This window comes from Hyperolius riggenbachi, chromosome 7 (assembly GCF_040937935.1).
Source record: "Hyperolius riggenbachi isolate aHypRig1 chromosome 7, aHypRig1.pri, whole genome shotgun sequence".
Lineage (NCBI taxonomy): Eukaryota > Metazoa > Chordata > Amphibia > Anura > Hyperoliidae > Hyperolius > Hyperolius riggenbachi.
This window is the reverse complement of record NC_090652.1, coordinates 161,098,488-161,123,889: the sequence shown is the minus strand read 5'-3', so window position 1 is coordinate 161,123,889 and position 25,402 is coordinate 161,098,488. Positions and strand designations below refer to the sequence as shown.

The 25,402-nt window shown below is 44.3% G+C and overlaps 1 protein-coding gene across 1 annotated transcript in view; it reads left to right on the top strand.

Annotated features, from left to right (window-relative positions):
- Window positions 1–25,402, top strand: part of CRYM (crystallin mu) — a 166,657-nt gene that overhangs the window by 28,957 nt on the left and 112,298 nt on the right. The window lies entirely within an intron of this gene.

Here is a 25,402-nt window from a genome sequence, read left to right as displayed (position 1 = left end):
TTAGGTCACCAGAGAGTAACCCCCCCCCCCCCACACACACACACACACACACTTTTGGTAGCCAGAGAGACTCCCCATTTAGGTAGCCAGGGAGATTCCCCTTCCCTTTAGGTAGTCAAAGAGACCCCCCTCCTGCTTTGGTAGACAGGGAGTCCCTCCATTTAGGTAGCCTGAAAGCCCTGCTGTCAAGTAGGCAGAGGGGTAGGTGGATGAGTGCAAGGGTGGGGGCGCAAAGGTGGGAGGAGTGCACAGCAGAAGTTGACACTCTCCATCTACTGCGACCTCCCCCCACCACTACCCCCCCCCCCCCTTACTCCCACCACTGTGTCCCGGGCAATGTCCCGCTCCGCCCACCCCTAGAAATGGGCATGCCAGTCAGCAGCATAGATGATCATTATTGTAACACTTACATTGTAAAATTGCAAAAAACAAAGATCGGTGCTGCACAAGTCTTCTTAAAAATATTATTTCATTTCAATTTGCAGCCACCTAAGAATTTACAAAATTTTAAGTAAGATGAACTCTCACTTCTTTGCAACCATGTCAGAATTTTGCAGTGCACAATGGCCAGATATCCCCATCCTGCTGCATGAATAATTTTCAGTACAGAGCTAGAGCTCTTGTTTGGGTACTTTCACACTATGCATGTTGCTTTCCACATTCTGAAATATAGGATCATTCATAGCACAACCGTGTTTTAATTTTGCACCACAAGATACGAGTGTGATGCTATGCATACAATGCATAGAGGTATGCTTCACTGCAACTACATAGTGTTGCCAAGCTATTACTTGGCAACGGATGCAGTGTGAAAGGACCCTAATTCATTTTCCACATGTACAGTAATATAGTTGTCTCTTCTACCCTGCCAGTTTTTGTAAGGAGGAATGTGGAATCGCTGTGATTTATATTGGGGCCAAGACTAGGTTCTCTAAAGGCAGGCATTCCAAAGTGTGCCCCCTCACCCCAAGTATAGCTAGCAGATGTGCCCCCAGTATGCAGTAGTCCTCACACCAGTACAGATAAATAGATGTGCCCCCAGGATTAGGTAGCCCCCCCAACCCAGTATATGTATGTCCCCCACCCCCACCCAGTATAGCTGTTGCCCCAGTGATCACATCTGATTGCTGCAGGCACTGAGGGTGTGGATGCCTCCTAAGTCATCGGTACAGGTAACAGAATGGGTTAATGGGCTAGGTAGGGGTTAACATTAAACTACAGGAACAGGGACGGATTTACCATAAGGCATTGTAGGCATGTGCCTACAGGCGCCTGATGATGGAAAGGCTGCTCACCCCCTTCCTTACCTATGCAGAGTTCTTAGCAGAGTAAATGAAAGGTAACTCACCAGGGTCTCAACATTCCACTGACCAGATCTCACTTCAGTCGGGGGCACTCCTAACTACATAATACTTAGGGGCACCTTTAGATATTTAATAATGAAGATTGCTTTAGCTACCTAATACTAAGTGGTACCTGTAGCTACCTATGACCGGCAAGAGAACTAAGGGAGAAGAGGCAGCTGGGCCAGCCACACTTGCAGTGCAGTTCTGTGTTTGTAGGTTCATGGAGGGTGAAGTCTAGGGTGCCAGGACATCAGTGGCTATAGGTTCCTTTGATGTAAATCCAGGCCTGTACAGGAAAGAATACTTATTAAACTATGGGCATTTTGCCACAGACAGCACTACTGCACATATAGTTAAAACCAATGGACTGCTCAAGAATTGAGAGGTTTTTTTTTTCCGTTCTTCAATATTTCATTTTTTGTGTTTTTCTATGTGGCAAAACCGAGTGTCTCTAACTCTAATGTATTTTTCCTCAAATCCTGCACACAAAACATAAATGAAAATATGATCGTAGAGCATCCAAAAAAAACACCTGCAGTGTCCCAGGGACAAGTGTATACCCTGCCTGACATTGCCACTGCTTTTTTAAAAACTTTTTTCTAATGTTTACTAAACGATTGCTTCTATTTGCTAGAGCAGCGATCATTCACATTGTAAGGCTTGGTGGTGTATTCTCCACAGTCAGCATGCAACGCATGAGCTGGCGTGGAGGAGGTACACACACTAGCACCAGGAAACAGGCTATCCCTAGTGTAGTGGAGGGGAGGACTGACTCCAATAGGAGATTGTGGCGCACAGAGCCGGTGCAGATCTGACAGCCACAATGCTTTCGTTATAACGTCTCAGCGCAAAGTAGCGCTGAGCGCACAAACCAGAACTGAGGAGATCAGGACAGGTAGACAGAATGAACGCTTGCTAGCTAGCGGCTACTTAGCGACAGCAAGCGTCCAAAACCAGACAGACTGGAATGAGGCAGCCAATGCGCTGCGGCGATGGCGTGCCTCACAAAGACAGGACAGGACACACAGGAAACAGCAGGATCAAGATAGATGAACGTAACACAGATAAATATACAATAAGTATGTTTTCCTAGCGTATTACAATTACAGCTATCAATGAAACTATTTGTAACGTCTGACTAACATATGTATATATCGTCAATGAACCGATATATGACATAAGCAGGAACGCTGACTAGGACTGGAGTAATACAGGGAACAGGACTCAGAAGGATTCGCTATCTCTTCGCAGAGATGAACGCAATCCACAAACGGTAACAGAACAGGATTCAGAAGGATTCGTTATCTCTTCGCAGAGATGAACGCAATCCACAAACAGTAACAGAACAGGATTCAGAAGGATTCGTTATCTCTTCGCAGAGATGAACGCAATCCACAAACAGGACCAGGAACAGGATAACTAGCTCAGCACGGGTGCTCACGGTACGCGCAAACTACCAAAACGTGCTGGAAGGCTGACTAACTGCACACAGGATATAAACAGTTCGTGTACGTATACATCAGCAACACTGATGTATCAACGTAACACAAATACAAGGAAAATAATAAACGTGCTGGTATGCATATATATTGGCAATGAACCAATATATGATGCAAAGACCAGTAAGGTATCTTTATAACAAGAAACACGATCGGGGGCTAAAGCGACAGCAAGGCAGGCTTAAGCTAAAGCTATGAAAACCCAAGGAAACCCTGCAGGAAGCAGATCTTTATACTGAGGTCATCCAATGGGAGCAGACATGCAGATTCCCACACAGGTGAATGATAATCAGTCACAAGCTGACAGCAGGGAAAGACAAACAAAGCTATGCAGCTTGCATGGAAATAGATCAGAACTGCCTGAGCTGCAGCACTACTACTTCCAGCAACAGCTGCTGCAGCAGCGATCATCACAGTACCCCCGCCCTTAAAAGCGGATTCCAGACGCTTTTCAAAACTGAAATTCCCAACAAAACAGTCCGACTGATAATTCATGATGACCGGGACAGCCCGGCAAGACCGAATTCCAGAATCAGTCCCCACAAGACTGGACCCATCAGAACCAGAACCTACAGAACCATGCCCATCAGTACTACAAGCCCCAATGTGACACCCATCAGAACCATGATTTCCAGAAGAAAGCCCTCCGAAATTCCCTGAGCGATACCCACCGCCTTCCAGGAACCGTTCAGAAACGCCAAAGCCTTTGCAATGCCCACCGGTACTGTCTTTACCAACACAAAACCCACTGTTGAACCAGTCCAAGGCACCAGGACAAGTTTTCTCAGAGACCTCCCAGAACACCTTGAAGCTCCAAAGAGATCCCCATAGGTCAGAATGCCCCTTAGGCTCACATGGAGAACTATCAAGAACCCCTATGGAACCTAGGGCAATTCCCGAGTCAGGGCCACAAGGACAAACATCAATATCAGGGCTTTCAGGGACCAGAACCATCTCTGGGCATGCAGGCAGACTGGCAACATCAGAACGTGTTCCCACTAAGGAAGCATCAGAGCACGCTAACACCTTAGACACACTTGGGCATTCTGGCACACAAAGAACATCTGGGCACACCGGCACAAGAGAAACCTCTGGGCATGTCAAGGAACTGTGAGCCTCAGGGTCAGCCAAGACAGGACCAAAACCAGGACTGGCCAAAAAAAAATCATCATGACTAAACTTCACAACTACTGGACTTTTACACGAGAATGCAGGATCAGACTTAGATGTCGCTGATTCCAGCAAAGTCAGTAACAAATCAGATTCAGGGGCACTAACAAGACAGGACAAATCTGATGTATGCACTGAACCAGATAGGGACTCCACAACTACCTCTGGACTGGACAGAGACTCATTTAATACACTGGATTGGAGCTCATGAGGCGCTGCATAACAAGTCAGTATTGCAGCAGCCCCCACTGGACTAGGCAAAACTGAGGAATTCCCTGGACAGGAAGGGGACTCTGGAACCTCTGCCACAGCGGCCAGAGAACCAGAATCTTTCAGGATACAGGGCTGGGTTTCAGGAACACTCATCAGACCGGACTGAAATTCTGAGATTTCTATTATTTTGACCAGAGAATCAGAATTATCCATGTTACAGGGCAAGACTTCTGAAACATTCAGAGGACAGGGCTGGAGTTCCTCGGCTGTTACAACACTGGAGAGGGACTCAACATTGGTTAAATCAGACTATGTACAGGGCAAGGTATCTAACACAATTGCTGACGAGGACCATATTTCAATGGCTTCTGCTTTGCTGGGCAGAAATTCACCAAGTTTTATTTGAGCAGACTGTAATTCCAAAACAGCTGCTAGACAAGTGAATATTACTGCAACACCAACTGAGGTAAGCAGTGCCTCAGACCCTTCTGCTAGAGGGTTTGAAATATCCAAAGTACTGGGTGAAGCATAAGACTCTGCGACCACAGCTTCACTGGACAGGATCACTGAACAGTCCATATTGCAGGGCAAAACCATGGAAGCACCTGCTGGACAGCATAATGATTCTGTGACCTGAGTTTCATTGGAGAGATCTACTGCACAATTCATGGTACAGGGCAAATTTATTGGAACATTTTCTGAACAAGGTAATAATTCTGCGATTTCAGGTTCACAGAGCAGATGCTCTGAGCTATTCACGAAACTAAAGCGAGGTGTAGAAACAGGAAGATCAAGACACAATGTTTGCGCATCTGAATCACCATTCAATTGGAAAATTGGAAAATTCAGATGCTGGGGTTCTGAGATTTCTGGACAGGATTGCTGGGACTCGGAAACTGATGTAGTGCATCTATTGGCATCTGCTGGATCAGACAGGAGTTGAACTTTATTAACACGGGTAATTTCTGCAGAAGTGTTTGCAGAGACAGGCAAGATTTTTCTGGTGTCTGTTTCACTGAACAAAGACTCATGAGTACTGGCTAGGCTGGACTCAGAAGTCAGCAGGACCTCTGGATTCTCTGCTGAGAAATTTGTGCAGGGCAAAGTTAAGAAAGTATCAGTGGCTTCTGTTTTACTGGGAAGTAACACTGAGTTATCCATGGTACAGGGTGGAGTTACAGGAACATTCACAAGACATGGCAGGGACTCAGTAACTGGAGAAGTGGGACAGTCTCCAATTGACAGTGTGTCTTCCCTGGTATCAACTGATTGAATCGCATAAAAATCATCCAAAATCATTTTCCACACATCGATCAATGGAGCCACAAAGTCATACCCACACACACCAGTTTTTATTAGGTTATAGGCAGACTTAATGCATGCATTCAATACTAATTCACTTTTTGCACTGTAAAATTGACAAAATGAACTTGAATCATTCTTCCATTCATTGACCAAAGCTTCCATCTCTCCTTTCTCAAATGGAGGATTCCAAGCATACTTAACAGGCAGATCACAGTTTGCAGATATGATTGTGGCAGGGACATATATTGGGTTAATTAGCGGGTGATTGGCAGATTCCTTATTCTTAAGAATCTCCAATACCTGTAGCAAGTGTTTAACTGTAGTGTATGCAAACTTTCCTTGCTTCACAAATAAGTTGATTTGTTCAATACTCTGTAATATCTCCTCATAATCATACTCAGATAATTCTTTTAAACAAAAATCTTTATTTTCCCTAGCCAGTGATGAAAGTTCATTAGTAGTTTCATAAGTCCATTTAACTCCCCTGAAAGACAATTGCATTTCATTATCTGTTAATGGCAGAATCTCATTATAGGTCTCAGTCGCTAAGGATAACGACTCTGCAGATTGGACACGTTTCTTAGAACGTTTGCGTTTTGCCTTTGACCTTGCGGTTTTTGATGATTTATTCAAAGCTGCAGGAAAATTATCAGTAACACTTTCTGCTTGCTGCTCATTCTTGCAAGCAATTGAAGGAGCAGCTGATTGGCCTGCTGCCAGGAGTTCATTAAGAGGAAAAGGCAATGGATCTATGCGCAACCAATTGTGAATTACAAAAGCTATAAATTGCAAAGGACTTTGTCTAAACTGAGTGTGATCTAAGACATCGATTGCCCAATCGAAAAGTTTGCCCTTAAAAAGAGCACAAACGATCCAATCAGACCAGGTAGAAATTGCAGAAGCCCGAAAGTCGGGATTGGCCAGAACTTTAACCAATTCTGATATAAATTTGTCTGTAACTTCAGGACCAAGCTTTTCAAATTTTTTAAAGGAGCAGGACCCCTGACAAACAGTGTCATAATTTCTGGAAATTCCCCCCACAATAGGGATTGGTAATGGGGTTTTCATAATGTAAGGCTTGGTGGTGTATTCTCCACAGTCAGCATGCAACGCATGAGCTGGCGTGGAGGAGGTACACACACTAGCACCAGGAAACAGGCTATCCCTAGTGTAGTGGAGGGGAGGACTGACTCCAATAGGAGATTGTGGCGCACAGAGCCGGTGCAGATCTGACAGCCACAATGCTTTCGTTATAACGTCTCAGCGCAAAGTAGCGCTGAGCGCACAAACCAGAACTGAGGAGATCAGGACAGGTAGACAGAATGAACGCTTGCTAGCTAGTGGCTACTTAGCGACAGCAAGCGTCCAAAACCAGACAGACTGGAATGAGGCAGCCAATGCGCTGCGGCGATGGCGTGCCTCACAGAGACAGGACAGGACAGACAGGAAACAGCAGGATCAAGATAGATGAACGTAACACAGATAAATATACAATAAGTATGTTTTCCTAGCGTATTACAATTACAGCTATCAATGAAACTATTTGTAACGTCTGACTAACATATGTATATATCGGCAATGAACCGATATATGACATAAGCAGGAACGCTGACTAGGACTGGAGTAATACAGGGAACAGGACTCAGAAGGATTCGCTATCTCTTCGCAGAGATGAACGCAATCCACAAACGGTAACAGAACAGGATTCAGAAGGATTCGTTATCTCTTCGCAGAGATGAACGCAATCCACAAACAGTAACAGAACAGGATTCAGAAGGATTCGTTATCTCTTCGCAGAGATGAACGCAATCCACAAACAGGACCAGGAACAGGATAACTAGCTCAGCACGGGTGCTCACGGTACGCGCAAACTACCAAAACGTGCTGGAAGGCTGACTAACTGCACACAGGATATAAACAGTTCGTGTACGTATACATCAGCAACACTGATGTATCAACGTAACACAAATACAAGGAAAATAATAAACGTGCTGGTATGCATATATATTGGCAATGAACCAATATATGATGCAAAGACCAGCAAGGTATCTTTATAACAAGAAACACGATCGGGGGCTAAAGCGACAGCAAGGCAGGCTTAAGCTGAAGCTATGAAAACCCAAGGAAACCCTGCAGGAAGCAGATCTTTATACTGAGGTCATCCAATGGGAGCAGACATGCAGATTCCCACACAGGTGAATGATAATCAGTCACAAGCTGACAGCAGGGAAAGACAAACAAAGCTATGCAGCTTGCATGGAAATAGATCAGAACTGCCTGAGCTGCAGCACTACTACTTCCAGCAACAGCTGCTGCAGCAGCGATCATCACAACATTTAGTTAGTGTTGGGGGCATGTGTACACATATGAGAGAGTGCAACGGCGGCTTTTAACCTTGGATATTAAATTACTGTTAAGTGGCAAAGATGGAAAATGGAGGAGCCAAAAATATATAAAAAGATTAAAAAACAGTTTAAAAAGAAGTACATTGTAGAGTTATTGCTTCGCATTGATCACATCCAGTTAAAGACAAGATCATTTGATCTGTTCAATTTGGAACCAAAAGTTGTGGGGTATAGCCAAGTGCCAATACCGTCAACATTTTATTGTTAACTAGCTGAATTCTTTGCATTGTCCGGGCATGTATTTGGTTGTTGTTAGCTCCGCCAACTTTTTTTAACCTTAACACACAGTCACGCAATTATCAAGTTTATGAACTTTGCGGTCCTTGGCATCAGTATTTTACCCCAGTCATCCACTGACTGACTGTACCAGGTTTGAGGCCTCTGCCATGAACAGTGTAAGAATGGCAGCAATTTAAATATTTACCTTCAAAATCGATACGTGAATCTTGATTCTGTTTTTGGATCCACCCACTTTCCTAAATATAAGCTCCAGTCACCCAGCAACCATTTTAGTTGCTGAATAGTGTACTGGTTAAGGGCACTGCCTTTGACAGGGTTCGAATCCTGGCTAGGGTCAGTACCTATTCAGTAAGGCATTCAAGGCAAGACTTCCTAACACTGCAGGGTGGCCTCTTGAGCGCATCCCAGAGGCTGCAGCTCTTGAGCGCTTTGAGTCTGATAGGAGAAAATCGCTATACAAATGTTCGGATTATTATTATTAACTGTGCGAAGTTTGAGAATCCTGCCATTAACCGTGTAAGAATGCCTGCAGTTTTCATTTCCTTGTTTGGCTCTGCCCACTTTTTCAACCTTGTCACAAAGTCAATGACCAAGTTTGTGAGCTTTGATGTTCCTGGCATCAATAATGTGAGAATGGAAGTAGTTTATAAAGCAAAGAAATCTTATATATACAGTAGAGAAATGGACTCATCCGGCACTACATCTGAGGTTTAAGCAGAAATCCTTCTTTATTGTATCTAGATTGCTAGTCATGCAAACAGGCTCATACACATTACAAGTGGATGTATAGAAAACGTACCCTTGAGATGTTTGCTGTGGGGCAGTGTGGGAGCAGCGGTCCGCCTGACAGCTGTTTCGCTCAAGTGAGCTTCTTCTGAGGCTCCGTGCGCGGCGAGCAGCCGGTAGTTATGCTCTTAAATAGTATCGGGCTTCCGCTCCGACTTCCGCGTACGTCACGCCGCTAAAAACATCACTTCCTGTCCTATATTGCGTCCTATGTGCATGCGTCTATATATCCGCATGACGCATACAAAATACCTGTGCGCATGCGTACTTTTATCCACATGTGACGCGTAGCTCCGTCCGAGTAGGAAGAGGAAGTGGTTATGCATCCCACAGTGGTTATCTGGTTCCAGCTACTAAGTGGAGACTTCAGAAAACCACTAGGTGGTGCTAAACTAGGCTAAAGACATCTGCTAATAAGATCAAAAAAATTCTCAATTAAAAACCACATCTTTATTCTATAAAAGATAAAAAATATATACTTATTTTGTATAAAGAAGTTATGACTAAAAAGAAGGGGGAAATGTAATAGCTATATCTAGATCAAGATTCATTAGGGGAGAAGTTTTACTGAAGGAGAAATTGGGGATATGTTGGTCCCCTTAAATGCTATTTAGTATTCTACGGGTCTTTCTAGCCCTTTTTGTACGTTTTTCTTATATTTTACAAACATTCAGTTTAGCACCTCCAAATAGTGGAACCGCTGTAGTCCCACAATACCCCACACTTGAATCTAAATCCATATCTATGTCCCCCCTTTTTTTTAAAAACATGAAATCAAAATAATTTCTGAAGAAGAGAGGCCATACATTACATCAAGCGTATCTACTTATAGGTTTTAAGAGATCTACGGGTCTAGAAAACAGGCCATTTCGATAGCATCATTGAGGCCTAGAGCTCCTGTGGCGTTGGTATTAATTATCCATCTACTTTCTCGTCTCAATAGTCTTTGTTCTCTATCCCCTCCTCTTGGAGGGATTTGGACCTGCTCTAGACCTGCATAGGATAAACAAGTTGTGTCTCCTCCATGTTCTGTTTGGAAATGTTCGATCAATCGAGTACATCCTCTCCCAGTTTCTACTGATTTGATGTGTTCTCGTACTCGTTCCCTCATTTCTCGCGTCGTCATTCCGATATAAAACCGTTGGCAAGGACACCATACTATATAGACAACATATCTAGTTCTACATGTAATGAAATCTTTCGTTTTGTTCTCCACCGGTCCCACTTTCAAATACTTTCCTACCTTCATATGTGGGCATTGGGGGCAGTGGCAACACCTATAATTTCCTTTTAAATGGCTCTGATCCAACCACGTGGATTTTGTAGGGGTTCTAAATTCGCTGGTTGTGAGTTTATTTCCTAAAGTTGGTGCCCTTTTAAAGGTTATCATCGGGGGTTTCTTATAGATCCCCTTCAATATGGGGTCCCTCTCAATCATTTTCCAATGTTTCATAATACTCTGCCGTATCTCTTTATGCATTGGGGTATATTGAAAGGAAAAGGTTAATCTTCCGCTATTTGTATTATTTCGTTGTTGGTTACCTCTCTTTTTACTGCTACTTCTTTCAATTAGGGAGCTTCTTTAAATTAAAATGCAATCTGGAAAAAAGAGGTTATAAATCAGAAGATCTGGACCGTGCTTTAAAACGTGCCAATGAGGTTGAAAGAAGCTCCCTAATGATAACCCCCGATGATAACCTTTAAAAGGGCACCAACTTTAGGAAATAAACTCACAACCAGCGAATTTAGAACCCCTACAAAATCCACGTGGTTGGATCAGAGCCATTTAAAAGGAAATTATAGGTGTGGCCACTGCCCCCAATGCCCACATATGAAGGTAGGAAAGTATTTGAAAGTGGGACCGGTGGAGAACAAAACGAAAGATTTCATTACATGTAGAACTAGATATGTTGTCTATATAGTATGGTGTCCTTGCCAACGGTTTTATATCGGAATGACGACGCGAGAAATGAGGGAACGAGTACGAGAACACATCAAATCAGTAGAAACTGGGAGAGGATGTACTCGATTGATCGAACATTTCCAAACAGAACATGGAGGAGACACAACTTGTTTATCCTATGCAGGTCTAGAGCAGGTCCAAATCCCTCCAAGAGGAGGGGATAGAGAACAAAGACTATTGAGACGAGAAAGTAGATGGATAATTAATACCAACGCCACAGGAGCTCTAGGCCTCAATGATGCTATCGAAATGGCCTGTTTTCTAGACCCGTAGATCTCTTAAAACCTATAAGTAGATACGCTTGATGTAATGTATGGCCTCTCTTCTTCAGAAATTATTTTGATTTCATGTTTTTAAAAAAAAGGGGGGACATAGATATGGATTTAGATTCAAGTGTGGGGTATTGTGGGACTACAGCGGTTCCACTATTTGGAGGTGCTAAACTGAATGTTTGTAAAATATAAGAAAAACGTACAAAAAGGGCTAGAAAGACCCGTAGAATACTAAATAGCATTTAAGGGGACCAACATATCCCCAATTTCTCCTTCAGTAAAACTTCTCCCCTAATGAATCTTGATCTAGATATAGCTATTACATTTCCCCCTTCTTTTTAGTCATAACTTCTTTATACAAAATAAGTATATATTTTTTATCTTTTATAGAATAAAGATGTGGTTTTTAATTGAGAATTTTTTTGATCTTATTAGCAGATGTCTTTAGCCTAGTTTAGCACCACCTAGTGGTTTTCTGAAGTCTCCACTTAGTAGCTGGAACCAGATAACCACTGTGGGATGCATAACCACTTCCTCTTCCTACTCGGACGGAGCTACGTGTCACATGCGGATAAAAGTACGCATGCGCACAGGTATTTTGTATGCGTCATGCGGATATATAGACGCATGCACATAGGACGCAATATAGGACAGGAAGTGATGTTTTTAGCGGCGTGACGTACGCGGAAGTCGGAGCGGAAGCCCGATACTATTTAAGAGCATAACTACCGGCTGCTCGCCGCGCACGGAGCCTCAGAAGAAGCTCACTTGAGCGAAACAGCTGTCAGGCGGACCGCTGCTCCCACACTGCCCCACAGCAAACATCTCAAGGGTACGTTTTCTATACATCCACTTGCAATGTGTATGAGCCTGTTTGCATGACTAGCAATCTAGATACAATAAAGAAGGATTTCTGCTTAAACCTCAGATGTAGTGCCGGATGAGTCCATTTCTCTACTGTATATATACGTTTGATGTTATCTTCAGCATCCAGAGCACGCAGGGGTTTAGTACCCTTAATATCTGAATCTATCCTAAACCTCCAGAGAATCAACCATCCCCATTTAAATCTCTTGACCGCAGTGCCAGTCTCTTTCTTCTTTTTACTTGAAAGCAAAGAAATCTGATTGACTGTTTGTGGCTCTGCTCCCTTTAGTGAATTTGAACCCCAGTCACCCATTGACCCGACTGTAGCAGTTCGAGGCCTCTGCCATTAACAGTGTAAGAATGGCAGCAATTTAAATATTCCCCTTGAAAATAAATAAATAAGCAAATTTTGATTGTCTGTTTTAAGTTCCACCCACTTTCCTGAATAATGATTCCAGTCACCTAGTGACCAAGTGTGCCAGTTTTGAAAACCCAGCAATTTTCCCATTTTAAAATGAATGGCTGAAATTTAATTGGCTGTTTTATGCTCTACCCACTTTCCCTGAATTTTTATCCTCCGTCACCAAGTGACCAACTGTGCTGTAACGCCTGAAGAGGCAGCTGCGGCCTCAGAGGAGACTCACGGCGCCCAGGATTGGCTGAGTGCAGGGGTCGTGCCAGTGAGGTCTCCTCTGCTTCTTAAGCCTCCGGGCTTCAGTCTGGCGCTGTCTGCTGTCGTGAATACATCTCGTGTTAGCATTTCCTGAACAACAGTTTCAAAATCTAACTGACATAATAGTGTGCAAGTGATTAGGGAGGCCGGCTGGTATCTTGCTATTTTGGCAGTTAAACTGCTGTTCAGGAAATGCTGTTGAAAACAAAGAAAGCCCTGAGAATCCCCCTTAAAAAGATGGACTGGCCCAAAACCTGTCATCTGTCACATTTTTTAACTGCCTACTTTTTTCGCGAAAGAACCCCTTTAAAAGGGTCGTGTGAAGATTTGCACTAAGTGTGGAGCACGAGTGACACATCATTTGCACAGGGTGTTTGTGTTGATATGTTTTAAATCCAGCAGTAATGCACTATGTTGAGGTTTTTGTAATCCTGCAGGGTGCACTATAAAAGAAGAGGAGCGCTGTCATATTACATATATATATACTAAAACTATCTGGTGAACTATTGATAGCGAATACTCTGAACTTGGTTTGATGAAAAACATTTCAAAAGGACATAGTGGTTGTTGTTTGTGGTGGGCACATTCTGTATTACTATAATAGTAACCAAGGCGATGGACGTCGGGGGAGGAAGTCGGAAGCACATGGAAGCTGTGCCTGCGTTGATCTAAAGGAAGGTGAGTTTTTAACTGCCTGCTCCGCTCAGTGCCCCCTCCTGCTGCTCAATCTGATCCGGGGCACCATGGCAACAGGTTTGGGGACGGTGCCCCAGATCAAAGGCCCTTGTGACTCCCTTGTACTATAGCAGCCCCGCAATGCAGCAAGGGTTGTAGCCATTTACCACCATCACATACTATCACTTTTCATTAATATGAAAAAGTATCATAACAGGTGTTTGCTAGAAAAACCCAGATAATCCTTCTTTGATTTGGTGGCAGCAATGCAACAGAAGTTCCATCTGCGTTCTCTCCATCATTACAGCTTTGATTATCTTGTATCACCAGGCATTATACAACAGCAGACAATTTTTAATTAATCCAGTCTAGGTTTGCTGGATCGATTAGATTAAATCCTCACTGTAGATGCTTTAGTAAATTATGTAGTTTAGTACCCAGTTAAGAAACATTTGCTTCTGGTATGCAGAGTTTTAGAGATGCCATTCTGTACAAAAATTCATTGAGATTTGATGCTCTACAAACTTTATTTGTAATTTGGTACCTCGTATAATATATATAAAATATTTACTGCATTGAAACTCTATAGAAATCCACTTACGCAGGGGTTGCCAGTTGGGGCTGTATTTGCCTATAATCTAGTCTGTGCACAGTGTCAGGAACCGACCCGCGGCACGCTTGCGTATACGGTTCCCGACTGCGGGTTTGACCAGATCAAGCGGGGAGCAGCCTTAATCGAGCTACAAACAAGGCTGTGACCCCTATAAAAACTCCTTACTGCCACCACTAGCGGTTTGCTAGACACGTTCACTCAGCTGTCGAGTGCTCAATACGCAATCTGTGTTTTCGTATTTGGGTCAGCTTTGCGCTTAGGCCGAATACGAGAACGCCACGCACACACACACAGTTGCAATCTTACACTGTAGTGAAGCAAAACCACTAACAGTCGTTCCAAACAATACTGTTAGACTTCCCACTCGAGCTGTCGAGCGCAGAAGTGCCCCATACACACAATGCAATTACAATTTCATATGGTAGTGTTGCTCAAGCATACAATTAGGCATGGACTTATACACAGCTACACTGCAGTCTCCTCTAGGCTATGAGTGTTAGTTTAGTACAGCAGAAGTCAAGCTTATTAAATAATAATTTAATATTCCAGGAAAAAAGTGGAACAATGCAGAACAGAATATATACAAAAGATTACAAAAAACAAAATAAAAAGTTACAAAATTAAGAGATTACAAAGATAAAAGTTACAAAAATACACACAAGACAAGTTGCCAAAAATAAAAATGGAATAAACTAAAGTGAACTTTTACCATCGCAAATGTCCAACCGCGGAGAGACGCGGATTTACCGATTTCCTCGGGATCATCTCTAGCGATGAGCTACTCTCGGGAGAAGATACCTGTGACTGCCCTGGACCAGCTTAAATAGTCTGAAGTGTCCCCTGGGGCATTTATTGCCCAGCCCCCAGGAACTAATGCAATTTCCCAGTTTGTGACATCACCGAACGCTTGTCATAATCTTCCTGTGATATGCGAACTTCAAAGGGTTCCTGTTTCAGCTTTTTGAAGGTTGCAGATTTCACAGGTAAGATTGTATCCTGAGAACAAGTATCCTGTTTACACTTACAGATTTCAAAGCAATTCCACTTCCAGCCCACTATTCAGACTAAGAGGTAGCCGAACGCCTGTGTGGGCTTCAACCTGGTGGGTTAAATGTCTAAGTAAGTGTTTCCTTGCTAGTGTTTAGGTAGACAGTTCCTAATTACTGTCCAGGTTCCTTTGCCTATTGAGGGTGACTGGTCTATTCAATGAAGACAATGGCAGTTCCCTTGATCTCTGCCCTGAATGACTGTTTTAATCTACATACAGACATTATCCAGGTGACACCTTCCAAAAGCCAGACTGGCTGACATACCTACACCTCTGACAGAATATATAGCAGACAGAAAAATGACAAAATATGTCCCTGTCTTACCCTTAACCTCATAACTAGCTGCTATATTCCTGACACGCCCCCTCTTCCAGATGGCGCTGGCAGATGATTCTAACGAATCGTCCTGCCAAAGCCTACATTGACGGCCTGGCCGGGTGGGATAACCCCTTAGCATCATTAGGAGGGTTCCCCACCTGTCAGTTAGCTCCAAGCTACACGAATGGAAAGCTAGGTCAGGTTGCTGCAATGTGTCGTTGCCCTTGGCAACCTGACGTAACCAACCAGGGGAATGCGGGTCAGTGACGACCGTGAATTAGCGACCATAAAGACAGTGCTGCAGCTGGGGAAGGGTTCCAACCGTCGCTACACGCACTTTCTCTATAGTGGCAGGAGCTATCTCTCGGTCCCTTTGTGGAACGATTATCTGCTGGTCTGCCTCCTCCACTTCGGACAGCTCCAAGGGAATAACTTCCCAGAACCCTCTCAGCCCGCCCCTCCCTGCTGGTGACCTGCTGGCCAGACCCCTGAGCTGTTCCAGGCTGCTGTCAAATCGAACAGCCCCAGAGAGCTCAGTGCTGCCTGTCACACATTCCAGGAAGGCTGCAGACGGAGAGGCTTCTGGGCCCTCAGGGCCAGGTTCCAAATTGGATGTGGCTGACCCAGCAACTTTTGCCACTTCGGTGGACAGTCCCTTTGCTGTAGACCCGCTAGCGCTGCGGGTTACCACGGCAGCTGAGGGAGCGTCCACATTACACATATCATAAACCACATCACCTTTGGTCTTGAAAACATCTGAAGGGGGAAGATCTGGCCTGGTGCCGTCTGCCCCTTCAGTGGGCAATCCATCTGCTGCAGCCCAGCGAGCACTGCTGGTTACTCCTGCAGCTGACGGAGTGTCCACATGACACACAGCATTATGTAGCACAACACATATGACATCAGTATTATCCGTCTTACACATATTGACATTTAGAACATCACATTCCACATCAACATTATCTGCCACATTATACACAGCGCTACTCAGCACTTCACAAGCAGCATCAACAGTTCTTGCATCGATCGCCTCGATAGTCCGTGCGTCATAAATGACATCATCAGTTTCTGCATTCTCCGTATCAACATGTCCCACTCCAGGCCTAGGCACTGGAGAATAACTAGGGCTGGCTCCTAGTACACAGTCCATAGCCCCTGGGGCCTCACCAGCACTCCCCACTTGCACAGCATTATCAAACAGTACCTTGCCAAGTCCTGAACTTCTGCTGGGGATGCAGGCTCCACGGGGTTTGGAGTAGGCTCATACCGGGCCACTAACCGTCCCAGGTCAGTACCCAGCAAAACGTTGGTGGGGATTTTGTCGGTTACCCCAACTTCTTTCAATCCACTGTCGGCCCCCCAATCCAGGTGGACCAAGGCGGTGGGTATGGCTGGGGTGACACCCCCAACTCCTCTGACAGCAATCATTTTACCAGGTATGTACTGCTCCGGGTTTACAAGCTGGGGATGTATGAGAGTCACTTCCGCTCCAGTGTCTCTCAGCCCAGTGGCAACTGTACCCCCAACCGTTACAAGCTGCAGATTCTCTGCATAGCCAGTGGCATTCCTGGTAGCACACAGAGCAGTTGGGACTTTATGGGGGTTTGAGGCCTCACTGGATTTTGGGGCCTCCCTCTTCCTCTGTGGCAAGTCGTGCTGATATGACCCACCCTGTCACATACAAAGCATTTCCGAGTGTCAGTGTTTGGTTGCTTGAATCCAGGAGACAGCGGTGCTTGCCTCCTCTGGGTGCTGGGTGACACAGGTTTAGCAATCTGCTCTCCCCTCCAGCTGGGCGTAGTAGTCCTCCGGGACTCGGGTGCTCTATGGGCGGTGTAGGAATCGGCCATTTCCGCAGCCTCATCCACTGTCTTTGGTTCTTGATCCAGCACAAACAGCTGGACCTCAACAGGACAGGTGTGTAGGAACTGGTCTTTTATCATCAGCTCCTGCAGGGCATCCAAGGTTTTGACTGACAGTCCTTTTAACCACTGCTGGAAGGCAGTGCGCAGGTTGCAAGCATGATCCAGGTAACTGTCAGTAGGACCTCGCTGCACTGTCCTGAAACGTTTGCGATACACCTCTGGCATGAGGTGATATCTTTTAGCAATAGCCTTTTTAATGGCCTCATAGTCCTCTTCTTCCTCCTGTGGAAGGCGCACAAATGCCTCCAGGGCCTCACCTTTCAGCCCTGGTGTGAGATATCTTGCCCACTGCTCTTGGGGCACCCCATACTGACGACAAGTCCTTTCAAACCCCTGTAGGAAAGTGTCTATGTCAGAGTCCTTGTCCATAGCGGGGAACTTATCCAGGGGAATTTGGTGGACTCGCTCACCTTTGCGTTCTGCGGGTGCAGCAGACCTGTTCTGCTGCTGCTGCTGCTGAAGTCTAGCCAGCTCCAGCTGGTGTCGCCGTTCAGCTCTTCCCTCCTCCACTGTGTTGTGAGCTGCATCTGCTGGCGTTGGAGCACGGGCTTGCTCTGCCGCATCATACTCCTCGAGGGCACGAACTAACTGCTCCTTAGTCTGGCCTCTCACTGTCTCGATGCCTCTGTGCTCACACAGGTTGCGTAAGTCGTTTTGATTCTGTTTCTTATAGCTGGTTGCTTTCTGAGCCATCATATTGCAAAATAAAAAGAAAAAAGGGGAGGGGAGCAAAATGCCAAGTGTGTATCCTCGAACAAAAAAAAACGTATCTAGATTCTGCACTGAGTAGACTTCTGTAGGCTAGTTGCTTCTAGCAAGCTTCCAGCCTTTAGTACTCAGAATAGCGAGCTAAACTGCGTACTAATGTACTAAACGATCCCACCACTGCCAGCCAATTATGTCAGGAACCGGCCCGCGGCACGCTTGCGTATACGGTTCCCGACTGCGGGTTTGACCAGATCAAGCGGGGAGCAGCCTTATTCGAGCTACAAACAAGGCTGTGACCCCTAAAAAAACTCCTTACTGCCACCACTAGCGGTTTGCTAGACACGTTCACTCAGCTGTCGAGTGCTCAATACGCAATCTGTGTTTTCGTATTTGGGTCAGCTTTGCGCTTAGGCCGAATACGAGAACGCCACACACACACACAGTTGCAATCTTACACTGTAGTGAAGCAAAACCACTAACAGTCGTTCCGAACGATACTGTTAGACTTCCCACTCGGCTGTCGGGCGCAGAAGTGCCCCATACACACAATGCAATAACAATTTCATATGGTAGTGTTGCGCAAGCATACAATTAGGCATGGACTTATACACAGCTACACTGCAGTCTCCTCTGGGCTCTGAGTGTTAGTTTAGTACAGCAGAAGTCAAGCTTATTAAATAATAATTTAATATTCCAGGAAAAAAGTGGAACAATGCAGAACAGAATATGTACAAAAGATTACAAAAAAACAAAATAAAAAGTTACAAAATTAAGAGATTACAAAGATAAAAGTTACAAAAATACACACAAGACAAGTTGCCAAAAATAAAAATGGATTAAACTAAAGTGAACTTTTACCATCGCAAATGTCCAACCGTGGAGAGACGCGGATTTACCAATTTCCTCGGGATCATCTCTAGCGATGAGCTACTCTCGGGAGAAGATACCTGTGACTGCCCTGGACCAGCTTAAATAGTCTGAAGTGTCCCCTGGGGCATTTAATGTCCAGCCCCCAGGAACTAATGCAATTTCCCAGTTTGTGACATCACCGAACACTTGTCATAATCTTCCTGTGATATGCGAACTTCAAAGGGTTCCTGTTTCAGCTTTTTGAAGGTTGCAGATTTCACAGGTAAGATTGTATCCTGAGAACAAGTATCCTGTTTACAATTACAGATTTCAAAGCAATTCCACTTCCAGCCCACTATTCAGACTAAGAGGTAGCCAAACGCCTGTGTGGGCTTCAACCTGGTGGGTTAAATGTCTAAGTAAGTGTTTCCTTGCTAGTGTTTAGGTAGACAGTTCCTAATTACTGTCCAGGTTCCTTTGCCTATTGAGGGTGACTGGTCTATTCAATGAAGACAATGGCAGTTCCCTTGATCTCTGCCCTGAATGACTGTTTTAATCTACATACAGACATTATCCAGGCGACACCTTCCAAAAGCCAGACTGGCTGACATACCTACACCTCTGACAGAATATATAGCAGACAGAAAAATGACAAAATATGTCCCTGTCTTACCCTTAACCTCATAACTAGCTGCTATATTCCTGACACAGCTGATGCTTTGATGAAAAATCCAGAGTTCTGGATTAGCTAGTCCAAGTGCTTAATTCTCCTTACTCCACTTATTGGGAGCCACTTCACCATGTACAATGCCATTCTCCTCCACCCCTCTCCATAGTAACAGATTAGCTGTATGATATGCCTGTACAGCACTCTGCCCCAAAATGTTGCCTGGTCCATATTCTTCATGGTTCAGTGAAATTTAGTACACAGCAGAGATTTATGGAGATGTGGTATTCTACAGTGATTCACTGAGACGTGGCACTCAGCAAAGATTCAGAGTCCTGGCACTTTGCAGAAGTTCATTTTGAAATGCCCTGACCTGTTTAGACCAGCAATTCACAAAATGGGAGGTTTCCCACCTATCTGAAAGAAGCAATTAGACCGCTATTTAAGAAACCAGCCTTAGACCCAGATGCTATGAGCAGTTACAGACCTGTTTTCAACCTCCCCTTTCAGGGGAAAGTTATCGAAAAGGCTGTTTATCTCCAACTTGAAACCAGGCTCTCAATAAACATCTTTGCCCTTTTACAATTTGGCTTCCAAAAACATCACAGCTGTGAAACAGCCCTCACCCAGACCTGAAATCATCTGCACCACTAAGAAATAGGATAAGGCGTTCAGACCTGATCAACTTAAAGTGAACCAGAGACAAAGCACCCTCATGTATATTACCATATATATCAGTGGGACCATTAGAGAAAACCCCTACCCTGCTGTGTTTCATTCTTCACTGCTCAGCCTGCTTGTTATCAGCCCTGATAAAATCCCTGACTGAGCATTCAGTCTGACTTTGCTCAGGAATCATTATAGCTGAGTCATTATAGCAAAGCCAGAAGGGGCAGACTTGGGCTTGAAAAGACATCAGAGAAGACAGACTCAGCTACAGTGGGATGCGAAAGTTTAGGCAACCTTGTTAATCGTCATGATTTTCCTGTAAAAATCGTTGCTTGTTACGATAAAAAATGTCACTTAAATACATAGGAGACACGCACAGTGATATTTGAGATGTGAAATGAAATTTATTGCATTTCCAGAAAGCGTGCAATAATTGTTTAAATAAAATTATGCAGGTGCATAAATTAGTTTTGTTGTTGTCATTTTATTGATTCCAAAACCTTTAGAGCTAATTATTGGAACTCAAATTGGCTAGGTAAGCTCAGCGACCCCTGACACAGGTGAGTCCCTCCTCTTTTAAAGGGACTCCGAGCTGTAAAAATAAACAAAATTGGTACTTACCTGGGGCTTTCTGCAGCCCACCGTAGGTCGGGAGGTCCCCCGGCATCGTCCTGGCTCTTCTCCCGGTCCCTTCACCGCATACCGCACCGGCGACACCCGGGCCGGGTGTCGGGCTCCTACTTCCTAAACCGGGACTCTCCTCATCATCACGTTGCCCGCTGCGCGTCATCACCGTGGCTGGCGTGACAGTACTGCGCATTCGCATGCAAAGAACTGTCACGCCAGCCGCCTTGATGACACGCAGCGGCCAACGTGATTATGAAGAGTGTCCCAGTTCAGGAAGTGGGAGCTCGACACCCGGTCCGGGTTTTGCCGGTGCGGTATGCGGCGGAGGTACTGGGAGAGAAGCCAGGACAACGCCGGGGGACCTCCGGACCAATGGTGGGCTGCAGAAAGCCCCAGGTAAGTACCAATTTCGTTTTATTTTTAGAGGTCAGGGTCCCTTTAATTTTCTCTGAAGAGAAGCAACCTGGGGGTCTCAAAACAACTCTCAAATGACCTGAAAACAAAGATTGTTCACCATCATGGTTTAGGGGAAAGATACAGAAAGCTGTCTCAGGGATTTCAGCTATCTGTTTCCACAGTTAGGAACATATTGAGGAAATGGAAGACCACAGGCTCAGTTCAAGTTAAAGGATACCACAACTGACATGTGGCATAATGAGATAGACATGGGTATGTACAGTGCCTAGCACACAAATAACTATGCTGTGTTCCTTTTTTTCTTTCTCTGCTTGAAAGAGGTAAATATCAGGTATGTAAGTGGCTGACTCAGTCCTGACTCAGACAGGAAGTGACTACAGTGTGACCTTCACTGATAAGAAATTCCAACTATAAAACACTTTCCTAGAAGAAAATGGCTTCTGAGAGCAAGAACGAGATAAAAAAGGGGGACATTCTTATCAGTGAGGGTCACACTGTAGTCACTTCCTGTCTGAGTCAGGACTGAGTCAGCCACTTACATACCTGATATTTACCTCTTTCAGGCAAAGAAAGAAAAAAAGGAACACAGCATAGTTATTTGTGTGCTAGGCACTGTACATACCCATGTTTATCTCATTATGCCACATGTCAGTTGTGGTATCCTTTAAGGCTGGAAGTGGCAGACCAAAAAAAATCTCGGAGAGACACAAGTGACAAATGGTGAGAACAGTCAGAGTCAACCCACAGACCAGCATCAAAGACCTACAACATCATCTTGCTATAGATAGAGTCACTGTGCATCGTTCAACCATTAGGTGCACTTTACACAAGGAGATGCTGTATGTGAGAGTGATGCAAAGGAAGCCTTTCCTCCATCCACAGCAAAAACAGAGTTGCTTGAGGTATGCTAAAGCACACTTGGACAAGCCAGCTTCATTTTGGAATAAGGTGCTGTGGACTGATGAAACTAAAATTGAGTTATTTGGGCCTAACAAGGGGCGTTATGCATGGTGGAAAAAGAACACAGCATTCCAAGAAAAACACCTGCTACCTACAGTAAAATATGGTGATAGTTCCATCATGCTGTGGGGCTGTGTGGCCAGTGCAGGGACTGGGAATCTTGTCAAAGTTGAGGGACGCATGGATTCCACTCAGTATCAGCAGATTGTGGAGACCCATGTCCAGGAATCGGTGACAAAGCTGAAGCTGCGCCGGGGCTGGATCTTTCAACAAGACAACGAACCTAACCACTGCTCAAAATCCACTAAGGCATTCATGCAGAGGAACAAGTACAACATTCTGGAATGGCCATCTCAGTCCCCAGGCCTGAATAGAATTGAAAATCTGTGGTGTGAGTAAAAGAGAGCTGTCCATGCTCGGAAGCTATCAAACCTGAATGAACTAGAGATGTTTTGTAAAGAGGAATGGTCCAAAATACCTTAAACCAGAATCCTGAATCTTATTGGAACCTCCAGGAAGCGTTTAGAGGCTGTAATTTCTGCAAAAGGAGGATGTACTAAATATTGATTTCATTTCTTTTTTTGTGGTGCCCAAATTTATGCACCTGCCTAATTTTGTTTAAACAATTGTTGCACACTTTCTGTAAATCCAATAAACTTCATTTCACTTCTCAATTATCACTGTGTGTGTTTCCTATATGATATATTTAACTGACATTGGATTCCACTCAGTATCAGCAGATTGTGGAGACCCATGTCCAGGAATCGGTGACAAAGCTGAAGCTGCGCCGGGGCTGGATCTTTCAACAAGACAACGAACCTAACCACTGCTCAAAATCCACTAAGGCATTCATGCAGAGGAACAAGTACAACATTCTGGAATAGCCATCTCAGTCCCCAGACCTGAATAGAATTGAAAATCTGTGGTGTGAGTAAAAGAGAGCTGTCCATGCTTGGAGGCCATCAAACCTGAATGAACTAGAGATGTTTTGTAAAGAGGAATGGTCCAAAATACCTTCAACCAGAATCCTGACTTATTGGAACCTACAGGAAGCGTTTAGAGGCTGTAATTTCTGCAAAAGGAGGATGTACTAAATATTGATTTCATTTCTTTTTTGTGGTGCCCAAATTTATGCACCTGCCTAATTTTGTTTAAACAATTGTTGCGCACTTTCTGTAAATCCAATAAACTTCATTTCACTTCTCAATTATCACTGTGTGTGTTTCCTATATGATATATTTAACTGACATTTTTAATCATAACAACCAAGGATTTATACAGGTAAATCATGACGATTAACAAGGTAGTACCTTCGCATCCCACTGTATAATGATTCCTGAGCAAAGCCAGACTGAATGCTCAGTCGGGGATTTTATCAGGGCTGATAACAAGCAGGCTGAGCAGTGAAGAATGAAACAGAGAGCAGAGTAGGTGTTTTCTCTAATGTTCCCACTGATATATATGGTAAAATACATGAGGGTGCTTCGTCACTGGTTCACTTTAAGCATTTGACAAAGACCAGTGTGCCGAAACGTTATACTGTTTTGTGGTGATAGTACCAAGCAATAAATTAAGCTAAAATCGTAAATGCAGGTGGAGACCCGGCTACCTTTATTTTTTGCAAGTGAGTTTGCACCCTTTGCGGATCGAAGTGCTGCTGGTGGACTCCCTGGTTCCTGGAATTAATTTGTGTGGGTTGAGCAGTGGACTTCTTTTTAGTACATCAGCTTCACAGTGTGGTGGTTTCACCACAATATCAGCCATACAGCGGCCCCTGATGGTCTGTTTGTGAAAATGAATAGATTTCTCATGTAAAAGGGGGTATCTGCTACTGATTGGGATTAAGTTCAATTCTTGGTCGGAGTTTCTCTTTACAAGTGAGTCAGCAACGGTTCCTTTGGTATTCCTCTCACTTCATGTTTCTTTAATTGAATTTTCCAGGTGATGAAAATTCAGGTGTCTGAAAAATTCAATTTAAGTGGAATTGAGTTATCTTGCTTTGTTTTGCTTGACATTTCCTGAATCCCCGGTAACATCATTGACGCGTTGGCATACAGTAGGTGGCTCCCAGAGTGCAGCCTGAGAACTGTGCCGCTGAATAAAGCCATTGTCAGCAAGCTATTTTCACTCCGTCTTTTCTCCTCTTACATAAAACAATTGAACAGCGATACTGTCTGACACCCACCATGCTGAACACATCTAATGAACCTCCCTAGAGTTCCTGAGTTTTTCAGCTCATCTCCCCTTCCCCCTTCAAAGACGCGGGGGGGGGGGGGGGGGGACCCTATCAGACATGTGCTGGGAATTGAGGCTAGCAATGGAAAATTAATGAGTCAATGCTGAAATAATACATGTCGCTAAGCAGTACTATTCTTTAGAGACATGCCAGAGGCAGTGCTGTGTACTCTATGCAACGTTTTTACTTAGCTTGTAACTAGTGACTGAAATTAAAGCGGATCCGAGATGAAAAACTAACTATAACAAGTAACTTGTCTATATATCTTATATAAAGTTTGTATAGTCTACACAGCAAATGTAGCTGCAAACAGCAATAGAATATGATTATTTCTTCCTGTGATACAATGACAGCAGCCATGTTGTTTGTAAACATTACACACAGGCAAGCTTATCTGCATCATCAGCACTCAGCCTGTGAAAAAAACCTAATCCCCCTCCTCCTCCCTCCTCCCCTCTGCCTCTGAAATCTCTGGCTAGTAATACCTCCCCCTCCTCCTGCCTAGACTGAGCTCCCATGAGCTCTTGCTAGTGTCAGAAAATGCCAAGGCTCTCTGAAAAACTGTAGGCGAGGCTTGTTTAGTATATAGGGAATTAGAGTATTAAAACAAAAACAAAAACGTATTTGGCTTGAGGAATGCCCTATAAACAGTAGGAAAGGAACACAATTATGCAATGAGTAAAAGTACATCTCGGATCCACTTTAAATTAATTTGTTAGTTGCAAGGAACTTTCACACTCACTAGGAAAAAAAACTGTCCACTATACATATACTGCATGCAGTATACAGTGGCTTGCAAAAAGTATTCGGCCCCCTTGAAGTTTTCCGCATTTTGTCATATTACTGCCACAAACATGAATCAATTTTATTGGAATTCCATTACTAGTGAATAGTGGAATTTTACAAAAGGCAGACAGGTACCATAACCAGCAGGTGAAGTAGGGCCCAGA